This window comes from Crocuta crocuta, unplaced genomic scaffold (genome assembly GCF_008692635.1).
Source record: "Crocuta crocuta isolate KB4526 unplaced genomic scaffold, BGI_CrCroc_1.0 scaffold38, whole genome shotgun sequence".
NCBI lineage: Eukaryota > Metazoa > Chordata > Mammalia > Carnivora > Hyaenidae > Crocuta > Crocuta crocuta.
In genome coordinates, this window is record NW_027532605.1 from 7,655,258 (window position 1) to 7,671,619 (window position 16,362).

The following is a 16,362-nucleotide window of genomic DNA, read 5'->3' on the forward strand; positions in this document are numbered from 1 at the left end:
AGAAAAATCACATACTGGGTCACAAAACAATCCTCAATAAATATAAAAGAATTTATATCATACCATGCATGTTTTCAGACCACAATGCTATGAAACTTGAAATCAACCACAAGAAAAAATTTGGAAAAGCCTCCAAATGCATGGATGTTAAAGAATATTCTACTAAAGAATGAATGGGTCAACCAGGCAATTAAAGAAAAAGTTAAAAAATATATATGGAAACAAAGGAAAATGAAAAGATGACAGTCTAAACCCTTTGGGATGCTGCAAAGGCAGTCAGAAGAGGAAAATATATTGAAATCCAGGACTGTCTCAAGAAACAAGAAAAATCCCAAATACAAAACCTAACTGCACACCTAAAGGAACTAGAAACAGAACAGCAAAGAAACCCCAAAGCCAGAGAAGAAGAGAAAAAATAAAGACTAAGACAGAAATATACAATCAAGAATCCAAAACAACAAACAAAACAAAAAACAGTATAACAGATCAATGAATCTAAGAGCTGGCTTTTTCCTAAAATAAACAAAATTGATAAACTCCTAGCCAGACTTCTCAGAAAGAAAAGAGAGAGGACCCAAATAGATAAAATGATGAACAAAAGAGGAATGATCGTAACCAACACCACAGAAATACAAACAATTATTAGAGAATACTGTGAAAAATTATATACCAATGAACTGGACAACCTGGAAGAAATGGACAAATTTCTAGATACCCGTACACTACCAAAACTCAAACAGGAAGAAATAGAAAATTTGAACAGACCAGTAACCATCAAAGATATTGAATCAGTCTTAAAAATTTCCCAACAAATAAGAGTCCTGGGTTAGATGGCTTCCCACAGGAATTCTACCATACATTTAAAGCAGAGTTAATACCTATCCTTCTGAAGCTTTTCCAAAAAAGTGGAACCAGAAGGGAAGCTCCTGGAACCATTCTATGAAGCCAGCATTAGCTTGATTCCCAAACCAGACAGAGATCTCACTAAAGGAGAATTACAGGCCAATATCCCCAATGAACATGGATGCAAACATTCTCAACAAGAGAATTCAACAGTATATTAAAAGAATTATTAAGCATGATCAAGTGGATTCATTCCTGGGCTGCAGAGTTAATTGGATATCTGCAAATCAATGCAATACATCACATTATTAGAAGAAAGGATAAGAACTATATGATCCTATCAATAGATGCTGAAAAAGCATTTGACAAAATACAGCATCCTTTCTTAATAAAAACACTAAAGAAAGTCAGGACAGAAGGAACATAATATACAAGCCATAAATGAAAAGCCCACCACTAATAATATCATCCTCAATGAGGAAAAACTGTGAGATTTCCCTCAGAGATCAGAAACATGACAGGAATGTACAGTCTTACCACTGTTGTCTAACGTAGTGTTGAATTCCTAGCCTCAGCAATCAGACAACAAAATGAAATAAAAGGCATCCACATTGGCAAAGAAGTCAAACTTTGCAGATTATGTGATACTCTACATGGAAAACCTGAAAGACTCCACCAAAAAGCTGCTAGAGCTGATCCATGAATTCAGCACAGTTGCAGGATACAAAATCAATGTACAGAAATCAGTTTCATTTCTATTCAACATGCCTCTGAAGGCAAGGGAAACAAAAGTAAAAATGAACAATTGGGACCTCATCAAGATAAAAAGCTTCTGCACTGCAAAGGAAACAATCAACAAAACTAAGAGACAACCAACAGAATGGGAGAAGATATTTGCAAATGACATATTGGATAATGGCTTAGTATCCAAAATCTATAAAGAACTTACCGAATTCAACACCTGAAAAACAAATAATCCAATGAAGAAATGGGCAGAAGACATGAATAAACACTTTTTCAAAGAAGACATCCAGATGGTCAACAGACACATGAAAAGTTGCTCAACATCACTCATCATCAGGGAAATACAAATCAAAACCATATTGAGATACCACCTCATACCAGTCAGAGTGGCTAAAATTAACACACTCAGGAAACAACAGATGCTGGTGAGGATGTGGAGAAACAGGAACCCTCTTGGACTGTTGGTGGGAATGCCATCTGGCATAGCCGCTCTAGAACCTCCAGTGTGGAGGTTCCTCGAAAAATTAAAAAAGAATTACCCTATGACCCAGCAATAGCACGACTAGGAATTTATCCAAAGGATACGGGAATGCTGATTCATAGGGACACATGTACCTCAATGTTTATAGCAGTGCTTTCAACTATAGCCAAATTATGGAAGGAGCCCAAAAGCCCACAGGCTGATGAAAGGATAAAGAAGATGTGGTTTATATATACAATGGAATACTGCTTGGCCTTGAGAAAGAATGAAATCTTGCCATCTGCAACAACGTGGATGGAACTGGAAGGTATAATGCTAGGTGAAATAAGTCAGAGAAAGTCAGGTATCATATGTTTTCACTCATATGTGGAACTTGAGAAAGTGAACAGAAAGCCATGGGGGAAGGGAAGGGAAAAATAGTTTCAAATATAGAGGGAGGAAACTCACAAGAGGGTCTTAAATACAGCGAACAAACTTAGGGTTGATGGAGGGGATGGGGAAGAGGGGAAAAGTGGTGATGGGCATTGAGGAGATCACTTGTTGGGATGACCACTGGTGTATGTAAGTGATGAATCATGGGAATCTATTCCTGAAGTTAATAGCATACTGTAAACACTATATTTTAGCTAACTTGACAATAAATTATATTTTTTAAAAATGTGATAAGGGACAAGCCATTTATATACTTTCAAAGATCCTATTTCTAAAGTTCTTATTAATTATATAGGGGAAGAAAGTAACATAGCACCTAACCAATTGATGAAAATGAACTACGTTTACTACATCTGAATGGAACAAAACAAAATTATCTGCAACCTGGTAAAGGGCAATGTAAAGAACACAGAATTCTTTATGCAATATTGTTTATCAATATGGATAACCTGACTTTACTATGAGGATACATCTGAAAACTGAATTAGGAAATTAAAAACTAAACCACCTGATATTAATATTATGAAAGTTGAGTGCTGAATGTTTTAGCTTGATCTTACTTTATTAATTACATAAATGCTCATGAAAAACATCAAAAAATACATAGTAATCTGAATATTTCAGAACAGGAGTGAAAAAATATAAGACTAAATTTTAAGATTATGAAAGATGTTATTATTTAACCTATTCTTGAGACTTTATTGAAAACACGTGACAGAGAATTTAACTGATTTAGAGTTAATGCACATCTGATTGAAAATAATTTCCTGCTAATGATGAATTAAATGAAACAAAAATTGAGGCTCCTGGGTAGCCTAGTTAAGTGTCTGACTCTTGATTTCTACTCACATCATGATCCCATGGTTCATGAGATCAAGTCCCTCATTGGGTTCTGTGCTGACAGCACAAAGCCTCTTGGGATTCTCTCTCTTCTTCTTTCTTTGCCCTTCTTTTTTCCCTCTCTCTCAAAATAAATAAGCTTAAAGAAAATAAATGTATCAAAAATTAAAGCATTTAAGTGAATTATAAATTGAAATACCTATATCATATATATGAAGAAATATATGATAAAATATACTGATTTGATAAAGTATATTTAGGATAATTTTTTGATTACATATTAATAAATTGCCTGTGTTCTTCATATCCTGTATTAGTTTCATCTTTTTATATTTTGTGATAAGACAAAAGCAGTATTATTTTTTCCTTTGCTCCTTGAAATGATGTAGACTGGTATAATGATTGCTACCATTCTGTATATTCTCTATTGGTATTATATAATAGCAGTACATTACCAAAATGAAGAAATTAACATTGGTACAATTAACTAAATTACAGATTTTATTTGAATTTCATTAGTTTTTCCTCTAGTGTTTTTTTTCCATTTGAGAATCCAGTGCAGGAACTCACATGTATTAGCTTTTGCTTCTCATTAATTTGCTCCCAATCTGTGACAGTTACAGAGTCTTTCCTGATCAAGTGTTAGCCTTAGGCATTTTCTGTATGCTTGGGTCTTAGGGCCTGACCTTCTCAATCCTTCTGTGTTCTCTCACCTAGTTCTGAGCTCAGTAGGTAGTCCTGTTTCTTCTTTGAGTGTTTTAATGATAAATTTCATATAATATAAACAAAAAATAGATTTTTTCAACTCTTTATGTCATCATATGCTTTAGATTTCATTTTATACATAAAATATTTATATATATAAATATTTTTTATATATTTAAAAGGTATTTTCACAATTTCTTACTCTCATTCCATCTGAGATTGACAGAGATGTGTTATTTAAAGGTAGTACCCCAAATGAACTCAAAATAGATTATGGGTTTTATGGGCTTAAATGTAGAGTAGAAAACTTCTAGGGAAAAAAAAAACATAGGAGACAACCTTCAGGTTTTAAGGATAGACAAGGAGTTCTTAGAATTCACACCAAAGGCATAATTCATAAAAGAAAACAGATTGTTGGACTTCATCAGTACCATACTGTTTTGATCACTATAGCTTTGTAATATACCTTGAAGTTAGGAATTGTGATGGAAGCTTTGCTTTACTTTTTCAGGTATGCTTTGGCTATTTGGAATCTTTTGTGGTTCCATACAAATTTTTGTTTTAGTTCTAGTTTATTTGTTCTAGTTTTGGTGAAAATGCTATTGGTATTTTGATAGGGATTGCATTACATGTATAGTTTGCTTTGGGTAGTATAGACATGCTAACAATATTTGTTCTTCCAATGCATGAGCATGGAATGTCTTTCTATTTCTTTGTGTCATCCATAGATGCTTTCATGGGTGTTTTATAATTTTCAGCGTACGGGTCTTTCATCTGTATGGTCAGTTTTATTCGTAAGTATCTTATTATTTTGGGAGCAGTTGTAAATAGGATTATTTTTCTTAATTTCTCCTTTTGCTGCTTCACATTATCAGTGTACTGAAATGCAACAGATTTCTGTACATTGATTTTGTATCCTGTGACTTTACTGAATTTGTTTATCATTTCTAGAAGTTTTGTGGTGGAGTCTTTCAGATTTTTCTTTATGGAGTATCATGCCATTTGCAATTAGTGAAAATTTTACTTCTTCTTGGCGAATTCAGATGCCTTTCATTTCTTTTCCAGTACTAAGTTGAATAAAAGAAGTGAGAATGGACATCTTTGTCTTGTTCTTAACATAAAAAGAAAACCTCTGAGTTTTTTCCCATTAAGGATATTAGTTGTAGGTTTTTCATAGATGATCTTTATTATGTTGAGACATGTTCTCTCTAAACCTAGTGTGTTGAGGGTTTTTACCATGAATGGATGCCATATTTTGTTAAATGCTTTTTCTGCATCTGTTGAAATGATCATATAGTCCTTATCCTTTCTCTTATTGATGTGATGTGTCACATTGACTGTTTTGAACCACCCTTGCAACCCAGAAATAACTCCTATTTGATTGTGGTGAATGATTCTTTTAATATATTGTTGGATTTGGCTTGCTTGTGTTTTGTCAAGGATTTTTGCATATATATTCATTATGTATATTGATCTATAGTTCTCTTTATTCGTAGTGTCTATCTGGTTTTGGTATCAGGGTGATACTGGCATCACAGAATGAATTTAAAAGTTTTTTCCTTTTTCTTTTTTTTTCTTTTTTGGAATAGCTTGAGAATAGGTTTTAGGTATTAACTCTTTTTTAAATGTTTGGTATAATTTGTTTGTGAAGTCATCTGGACCTGGACTTTTGTTTATTGGGAGTGTTTTGATTACTGATGCAATTTCTTTGCTGATTATTGGTTTGTTCAAGTTTTCTCTTTCTTTCTGTTTAAGTTTTGGTAGTTTATATGTTTCTAGGAATTTATCCATTTTTTCCATGTTGCCCAATTTATTGGCTAGTGTTTCATAACAATATTCTTTTATAATTTTTTGTATTACTGTGGTGTTTGTTGTTATTTCTCCTCTCTCATTTGTAATTTTATTTACTTGGGTCATTTCTCTCTTTTTTGATAAGTGTGGTGGATGCTTATCAATTTTATTGATTTGTTTTCAAAGAACAAGCTCATGGGTTTATTTATCTGTATTATTGTGTTTTGAGATTCTATATCATATATTTTGCTCTAATCTTTTTTATTTCCTTCCTTCTGCTGATTTTAGGTTTTGTTTGTTCTTTTTTAAGTTCTTTTAGGTGTGAGCTTTGGTTGTTTATTTGATATTTTTCTTGCTTCTTGAGGTGAGGCTGTATTGCTATATTGCTCCCCTTAGAATTGCTTTTGCTGAACCTAAGAAGCTTTTGGACCATTGTGTTTTCATTTTCATTTGTTTCCATGTAACTTTTCATTTCTTCTTTTATTTCTGGTTGATCCATTCATTTTTTAGTAGCATTTTATTTAATCTCCATGTATTTCTGGTCTTTCCATATTTTTCTTGTGTTCGATTTCTAGTTTCATAGTGCTATGGTCAAAAAAGATGCATGGTATGACTTCGATGCATGGTGTGACTTGCCTTGGCCTGCTTATGAAATGAGACCTGTCATCACCCCTGCCAAATTGAGGCTCTCCAAAACCCCTATGTTGGGAGAATGGTATGAGCAGGGATTTGGGCCTGTCTTCGGGGGAAGAGTCCACTGTGCTGAGACTGAGACAAGTGTGGCTGGGGAAGCAATTTTCCATTGGGGCGGGGGCTGGGTAAAGAAATTAGGTAGTGAGTGTCTGAGTTTTGCTGGTTCTTGCAGTGGCCCTCTGCTTATGCTGAGGTGTGGGACAGGAAATGGTGCCAGTCAGTTTCTTTGTTCCCTGAGGGGTGTCTTTGTGAATACTGTCTGTGAGACTCCCTCCCAGATGAGTGAATAACCTCCCCCAAGTGTGTGTCCCATGTGCTCTTCAGATCTCTGTTTCCATGCTATTTGTCTTTGGGATGCGTGCTTTTCCTTCTCTCCAAGGATAGTCCCAGTATCCTCTGAGCTTTTCCACAGCCAAACATGCTGACCTTTAACACTACAGGCTTTAAGCCCTGCTGGTTAGAAGAACTCATGAAATTCAGCCCCGCTCACTTTCCAAGATAATCCCTATGGAGATTTATTTTCCCTGTGTATGCCCCTGTGTGCTAGTCTGTCTCTCATCCTTCTCCACAGCTGTGGCTCCCTCCCCATGCAGGCTGCCATGATCTATTTCTGTCCCAAACCATGTCTCTGTACTTCCTACCTTTTTTATGTGACCCTGGCTCTACCTTTAGTGGTGGAATTTATTCTGCCTGCCTTCAGCTCATTTTCTGGGGTATTTAAGATGATTTGATAGTGATCTAGTTATATTTGAGGATTAAGGAGAGTCTATAGTACTCTTATTCTTCCATCATCATCCCCATCTCTACTCACAGAAGGGATTTCTGAGAACACAGAGTTTATAATACCATCTTTAATATTTGTTCTCCAGGATTCATTTTATAATGAATAGCAAAATAAATTTCAAACAGGAGTATTCATGAAGGACCATAACATCAATAGTATGCCCCTTGGAGCCAAATAGCTAAGGACATATTGTAATAGAAGTTTGCAAGATTTTACAAGACACATTGTATTTCTTATTGCTATTTTGTATTGTATAAAAGTGTATAGGCTGACATCAGTATATTCCATCATAAACACCTGGCATGTCTTTGGCTCAGTATTAATGTAGAGAAAAAGAATAAAAATTGCAATGGAAAGGAAATGTATATGCTATATATCATATCAAACAGCTCCTTTCTCTAATTTTTTTCAAAAAATTTCTAGGCTCAGCATTATTTAACATTTATAGAGTATCCAATTTTTAACTTCAATTTATTGGCAGTTATAGAGCATGAAAAAACCCCCACAATCCTTACCAATTAGACCAATACATTTTATTTACAAGTGATTACTTAAGAATGTGTATACTTTGTACTTGCCCTGTAAGATAAAAATAAAGTTGTCTATTCAAATTTGTAGCTATCAACCTACAAATGCTCAAATAAATTAATAAATCTAAGAGACAATAAATATTGTAACTTGGGATTTAGCTTCTATACAGTGTCAGGTGTGGTATATTACTAATGCTAACCTGAAGTCACTTGATTATGTGATATATTATTGTATCCTACATATAATAAGAAATGTGCAGAGACAGTGTAAGTGGTAGAAAGAATATATTGATTTGCTGTGATTTATAGCCAAGTAAGCAAGTCTTCCAGTTGTTCTCAACCATAGATACTCTAACTACAATGGCTTTAAGGAACTATCCTGAATCATGGTTAAAAGTTAACATCAGTCAAACATTCAACTTTGGCTGGTTTTCATTAGCTGACAATGAATTTCTACAGGGAAATTTTTTTTACGTGTAGTTTACCATTAGGTAACAACAGAAATGTTTGTCTAATAGAAAGTCTCTAATAGCTACAGAAAATTCACCTAGAAAAATCTTTGGAAGAGAACAGCGATCAAATGCTTTTTAGGATAACATTCAGAAGAATTTTATAACCAAATTAATAATTTGATTCTTAACAATTATCTCATGTCATCTGAGTTGACTATAAACTAAGAACAATTGGAGCCTCCTTCTTATTATTCTTGGAACTTAATTGTTTGGATAAGTGTCCTCCTTAATAACTGCCTCACCCATTTAGCCCATCCGTCCACCCGAAACTCCATCAACCTTCAGTTATTCTCTGTACTTAAGAGTCTCTTATGGTTTGTCCCCCCCTCCAGTTTTATAATATTTTTACTTTGTTTCCTTATGTTTATCTATTTGGTTTCTTAAATTCCACATATGAGTGAGATTATGTAATGTTTGTCTTTCTCTAATTGACTTATTTTCCTTGCCATAATACCCTCCAGTTCCATCCACGTTGTTGCAGATGGCAAGATTTCATTCTTTCTCAAGGCCAAGCAGTATTCCATTGTATATATAAACCACATCTTCTTTATCCTTTCATCAGCCTGTGGGCTTTTGGGCTCCTTCCATAATTTGGCTATAGTTGAAAGCACTGCTATAAACATTGAGGTACATGTGTCCCTATGAATCAGCATTCCCGTATCCTTTGGATAAATTCCTAGTCGTGCTATTGCTGGGTCATAGGGTAATTCTTTTTTAATTTTTCGAGGAACCTCCACACTGGAGGTTCTAGAGCGGCTATGCCAGATGGCATTCCCACCAACAGTCCAAGAGGGTTCCTGTTTCTCCACATCCTCACCAGCATCTGTTGTTTCCTGAGTGTGTTAATTTTAGCCACTCTGACCGGTATGAGGTGGTATCTCAATATGGTTTTGATTTGTATTTCCCTGATGATGAGTGATGTTGAGCAACTTTTCATGTGTCTGTTGACCATCTGGATGTCTTCTTTGAAAAAGTGTTTATTCATGTCTTCTGCCCATTTCTTCATTGGATTATTTGTTTTTCAGGTGTTGAATTCGGTAAGTTCTTTATAGATTTTGGATACTAAGCCATTATCCAATATGTCATTTGCAAATATCTTCTCCCATTCTGTTGGTTGTCTCTTAGTTTTGTTGATTGTTTCCTTTGCAGTGCAGAAGCTTTTTATCTTGATGAGGTCCCAATTGTTCATTTTTACTTTTGTTTCCCTTGACTTCAGAGGCATATCGACTAAGAAACTGCTGCACCTGAGCTCAAAGAGGTTGTTGCTGGGTTCTCCTATAGTATTTTGATGGTTTCGTATCTCACATTTAGGTCTTTTATCCATTTTGAGCTCATTTTTGTGTAGGGTGTAAGAAAGTGGTCCAGGTTCATTCTTCTACCTGTTGCTGTCCAGTTCTCCCAGCAGCACTTACTGAAAAGACTGTCTTTTTTCCATTGGTTATTCTTACCTGCTTTGTCAAAGATTAGTTGGACATGCATTTGTGGGTCCATTTCTGGTTTCTTTATTCAGTTCCATTGATCTATTTGTCTGTTTTTATGCCAGTATCATGCTCTCTTGATGATTGCAGTTTTGTAACACAGCTTAAAGTTCGGAATTGAAATGCCTCCAGCTTTTGTTTTATTTTTAGGATTGCTTTGGCTATTCAGGGTCTTTCGGGTTCCATACAAATTTTAGAATTTGGTCTTTTAGCTCTGTGAAGAATGCTGGTGTTATTTTGTTAGGGATTTAATTGAATATGTAGATTGCTTTGGGTAGTATCAGTATTTTAACAATATTTTTCTTGCAATCCTTGAGCATGGAATGTTTTTCCATTTCTTTGTGTCTTCAAATTCCTTCATAAGCTTTCTATAGTTTCAGTGTTTCACCTCTTTCGTTAGGTTTATTCCTATGTATTTTATGGTTTTTGGTGCAATTGTAAATGGTATCTATACCTTCCATGATTTATCTTTCTGTGCTTCATGATGGGTGTATAGAAATGCAACCGATTTCGGTACATTATTTTTATATCCTTGGACTCTGCTAGATTCATGTGTCAGTTCTAGCAGGTTTTTGGTGGAGTCTTTTGGTTTTTCCAGATAGAGTATCATGTCATCTGTGAAGAGTTAAAGTTTGACTTCTTTCTTGCCAATTGGGATGCCTTTTATTTCTTTGTGTTGTCTGATTGCTGGGGCTGGGACTTCCAATACTATGTTGAATACAGTAGTAAGAAGGGAAATCCCTGTCATGTTCTTGACCTTACGGGGAAAGCTCTCAATTTTTCCTCAATGAGGATGATATTAGTAGTAGGCTTTTCATATATGCCCTTTATGATCTTGAGGTATGATCTTTTTTTGAGGGTTTTTATAAAGTGTTTTTATAAAGAAAGAATGCTGTATTTTGTTGAATGTTTTTTTCTGCATCTATTGAAATGATCGTGTGTTTTATCCTTTAGTTTTATTAATGTGATGTATCACACTGATTGATTTTCAGAGATCAAACCAGCCCTGCTTTCCAGGAATAAATCCCACTTGATTATGGTGAATAATTCTTTTAATGTATTGTTGGATCCAGTTTGCTGGTATCTTGTTGCAAATTTTTGTATTCATGTTCAAGAGAGTTGGTTTGCAGTTCTTCTTTTTAGTGGGATCTCTATCTGGTTTTAGGATCAAGGTAATGATGGACTCACAGAATGAGTTTGGAAGTTTTTCCTTCCCTTTTATGTTTTGGAATAGCTTCAAAAGAAGAAGTGTTATCTCTTCTTTAAGTGTTTGGTAGAATTGGCGTGCCTGGGTGGCTCAGACCTATAAGTGTCCAACTTTGGCTCAGGTCATGATCACATGGTTTGTGGGTTTGAGCCACGTGTTTGTTCTGTGCTGACAGCTCAGAGCCTGGAGCCTGTTTCAGATTCTGACAGAATCTGCCCCTCCCCACTCATGATCTGTCTCAAAAATAAATTAAAAATAAATAAATAAATAAATGTATGTTTGGTAGAATTCCCCTGGAAATCCATCTGGTCCTGGATTTTTGTTTGTTGGGAGATTTTTGATTACTGATTCAATTTCTTTACTGGTTATGGGTTCTGTTTCAGCTTTCATAGTTTATGTTTTTAGGAATTTGACCATTTCTTCCAGATTGCCCAATTTGTCGGCATATAATTATCCATACTGTTCTCTTATTATTGTTTGTATTTTTTGTGGTGCTGGTTGTGATCTCTCCTCTTTCATTAGTAATTTTGTTTATTTGGATCCTTTCTTATTTTGATCAATCTGGCTAGGGGTTTATCAATTTGGTTAAATCTTTCAAAAAAATCAGCTCCTGATTTCATTGACCTAGTCTACTGGGTTTTTTTTTTTTCAATTTCAATATCATTTGTTTTTGTTCTTCTCATTATTATTTCCCTTCTTCTACTGCTTTGGACTTTATTTGCTGTCCTTTTTCCAGCATGCATGTGCATGGGAGAGTGGAGATGGCTTCACCCAGCTCCCTAGTCTCTAGCACAGGAACTTCATGCTCTCACCAACCCATGATTTAGCATCCCTCCTTTGTCTCAGGACTTCATCCACTCCCCACCTCTACCCTGTCCATGTCCAAGCTGTCCACCTGCCAGGCAGCCCCTCCCTCCAGAATTCTATCTCAGATGGGGTTGTGTTTCAAAACCTCACCCTTCATAGACCCCCGACAGCTTGGACCCTTGCTGACTCTCTGGAGAAGGGCCTTGCTGAGCAATGGCTGGTGCTGGCTCACCCCAGAAAACTATGTGTGATCATGCAGAGGCAGAGGTTCAGAGATTATGGCAAATCAAAACACACAGATGGCACCAGTTTTCACTGTACTCTGGTGTATTAGTCCCAATGCCAGCAAATGAGGCTGCTCTCTGGGGTCTGCTGGGACCTTTGCCTGTCAGGATCCCATATGTGCCACACGAGGAACTGCTTTTCCGCATGTGGCACATGGACTCCTCAGACCCTGCTGCCTGCTCCTGGGGATTCACTCTGCTCCCTCACAAGACAACTGCCAGGTACTGTGCTCCAAAACTTCAGACTCTGTGTTCTACTGTTTATAGAATCCTGGTGGTATTGAAACCCCCTCCTTTTTTCCCATTATTGATTTGGGGGAACAGATTTCTTATTCAGTCCCCTGTCAGTGTTTTCACTCTTTCTCTTTCTCTCCATCTGTTTTCGAGGGGTGCTTTTCTTGCATGATCTTGAGGTGCCACAGTCTCCCTCCTTTGTCTTTCTTTGTCTTCTCTCTGAAAAAACAGCTCCCTACCCTTTGCAGGGTTTCCCTCCTCCAGTTTTCCTCTCTGCAGAGTCTGTGGCTCCGGTTATGCAAATTGTTGGGTTAATCCTCAGGTCAATTTTATGGTATTCAAAATGTTTTGGTACTGATCTAACTGCATTTCAATTTTTTAATGTTTTTTTTACTTATTTCTTAGAGAGAGAGAGAGAGAGAGAGAGATAATGAACAGGGCAGGGTCTCTGACACAGAATCTGAAACAGGCTCCAGGCTCTGAGCTGGCTGTCAGCACAGATCCCGACACAGGACTCAAACCCATGAGCAGTGAGATCATGACCTGGACCAAAGTCTGAGGCTTAACCAACTGAGCCACCCATGCATCCCAATCTAACTGCATTTCAGGGACGAGACAAGCTCTCAGGAAGGAGACAATGTCAGTGTCTTCATGCTGCTCTGCCATCTAAACTCCTTCTCCAAAATTTATTATTTTAAATGTGGATACCCAGTTGTCCTAGCACCATTTGCTAAAAAGAATATCCCATCCTTGTTGAGTTGTGTTAACACTTCTGCTGAAAACCAATTGAACATAAATGTATAGGTTTATATTTAAACTCTCACTTTTATTGCATTGATCAACATTGCTGTCCTCATACTAGTACCATCGTCTTGATTACTGTAACTTTGTATTAAATTTGTAGTATAGGAAGTGTGAGCCTTCCAACTTTGTTCTCATTTTTCAAGAGTGTTTTGGTTATTTTGATTTTCTTGGGTTTCCATATAAACCTTAGGATAATCTTGCCAGTTTCTGTAAAAATAGATTTTCATATAGGTTATGTAGACTCTATAAGCAGATTTCTTGAGTCCTTCTTGAAATATTATAACTCCAGTTCATGAAAATGGGGTATAATTCCATCTATTTACATCTTCTTTAATTTCTTTAAACACTGTTTTGTAGTTTCCAGTGTATGCTGTGCTTATTTAGTTAAATTATTCAAAATGTTTTATTCTTTTGAATGCTATTATAAATGGAATCTTCATGATTTTATTTTTAGAATATTTATTGCTCATGTATAAAGTATGCTTAATGTTTGTGTGTTGATATATGTCATGGAACATTGGTGAATTCATGTAGTACTCCTGCTAGCTTTTTTTGTATGATTGATTAGAGTTTTCTGTACACAAAAACAATTCATCTACAAATAGAAGTAGTTTTACTTCTTCCTTTCCATATGGATCATTTGGATTTCTTTTTATCACCTAATTACCCAATCTAGAACCATCATTAAAATTTTGAATAGAATTGACAAGAGTTGATATTTTTAATTAAGTTCTAATCTTAGCAGTAAAGCATTAGTTTTTTCATCATTAAGTATAAATGTTAGCTATGTTTTGTTTTGTTTTCTGTTTATTTGTTTTTTGGAGGATTCAACATATTGGGGAAGTTCACATCTATTCTTAACTTATGAAGTTTTTTTAATCATCAAAGGATTTTCAATTTTTAAAAAATCTGTTGAGATGATCATGTGGCTTTTGTCTTTTTTTTTTTTTCCTGTTAATACATTGTATTAAATTGGTTGGCTGCTATATACTAAGCCAATCTTGAATCCCTGGGATGAATCCAGTAAATTGTGTGTATAATTCTTTTCATATGCTGCTGGATTTTGTTTACTAGTGTTTTGTTAAGGATTTTTATGTTTATATTAATAAAAGATTTTGTTCTATAGTGTGATTTTATGATATTCTTTTTTGATTTTGGTATAAGGGTACATGTGTAACATACAATGAACTTGTAAGTTTCTACTTTGTTTAAAGAGCTTATGAAAAATTGGTGTCAATTTTTTACTCTTTGATACAATTCATCTGAGAAGCTATCAGTGTCTGAGCTTTTCTTTGTGGGATGCTTTTGATTATTTAATCTTGTTACTTGTTACAAATCAGGTTTTCTCTTTCTTGACTGTTTTTGGTAATTTGTGTCTTTTCAAGAATTTTCCAATTCTAGTAGTTATCTAATTTTTGATATACAATTCATAATATTTGTTTATATTATTTTTTTCAGTACTTTGGAAATAATGTCATGTCTTTTATTCCTGATTTTATTTTTATATTTTATTTTTTATTTTCTGTTTATTTTTGAGAGAGAGAGAGAGTGCATATGCATGTCACATGCATGTACACAAGTGTGGAAGGGGCAGGGAGAGAGTGAGACAGATAGTCCCAGCCAAGCACCACACTGCCTATGTGGGGCTCAATCTCACAAATGGTGAGATTATGACCTGAGCTGAAATCAAGAGTTAGATGTTTAAGTGACTGAGCCATCCAGGCACCTCTATTTCTGATTTTTATAAAATATTTTATTTATTTCTTAGAGAGAGAGACAGCGTGAGCAGGGGAGTGTCAGAGAGAAAGGGAAGCATAGAATCTGAGCTGTCAGCACAGAGCCCGTCGTGGGGCTGGAACCCACAAACTGTGAGAGCCCAAGCTAGCTGCTCAACTGACTGAGCCACTCAGGCGCCCCCTCTATTTCTGATTTTAATAACTTTAGTTTTCTCTCTGTTTTCTTGGTCAGTGCCACTAAAATTTGATAATTTTCACTAATGTTTTAAAATGCTGAGTTTTGGGTTTTTTTTTAATTTTCTCTGTTTTTCCAATCTCCATTTCATTGATTTCTGCTATAGTCTATTATTTTCTTTCTTATTTATCATGTATTTATCATTGTTTTTCGTGTACACTTCCTTTTCTAGTATTTTAGGGTGGAAGTTTAAGTTGTTGCTTTGAAATCTTCCTTCTTTTTAGATGTAAAAGAAGGTGTAAAGGAAGATGTAAAATCTTCCTTCATTTGTAGATGTAATTTTCTTTAAAGCACTGTGTGTACTGTAACTCAAAAGTTTTGCTATTTTCAGTTAGTCTTTTCTTTCATCTCAAAGTATTTTCTAATGTCGTTTGCAGTTTCTTTTCTAACCCAGTGTTTACTTAGAAGTATATTTTTAATTTTCACATATTTGTTACTTTGCAAATTTTCTCTTGACATTGATTTCTAACTTTATCCATTGTGGTTGGAAAACATACTTTGTATGACTTAAATACTTTTACACATTGGTTGAAATTTGTTTTATGGACTACAATATGGTCAATATTGAAGGCTCTTCTATGTACACTTTAGGAAAATGTCTGTTCTGCTGTTACTGAACAGAGTGTTTTACAGATGTTTTTCAGATCTCTGTATCCTGGAAAATGCATTTGATAAGAATCTGTATCTGCCACTGTTGAATGGAGTGCTCATTAAATGTCTATTAGGCCTAATTGGTGTATACTGTCAATCTTCTGCCTTTTCATTCTGTCCATTACCAAAAGCAAAGTATTAAAACATGTAGCTATTATTGTTGAATAGTGTATTTCTCTGTTATGTCAGCTTTTGGTTCATGTCTTCAGATTATATTGTTAGGTGCATATATGCTTATAATTCTTATATCTTAATTGGTTTTTTTATCATTATAAAATACCTTCTTTGTCTCTTAACAATTTTATCTTAAACTTTTTGTCTGATATTAATACAACCTCACTAATTCTCTTTTGCGTACTATTTACTTGGCATGGTTTCTATAATCCATTTACTGACTCTGCTTTAGCCTTCATTTTCTGCTTACACTGAAATTCAAATTCAGCCCAAGTTTAGAATTAAAAGATTTCTCAGGTCTTTCCTTAGTATGTGTCCACCCCTGTGTATATTTGTTGCCTCCTAGATTCCCATATTTAGTATGTCAGTAAATTACTAAAATTCCCTACAGATATTT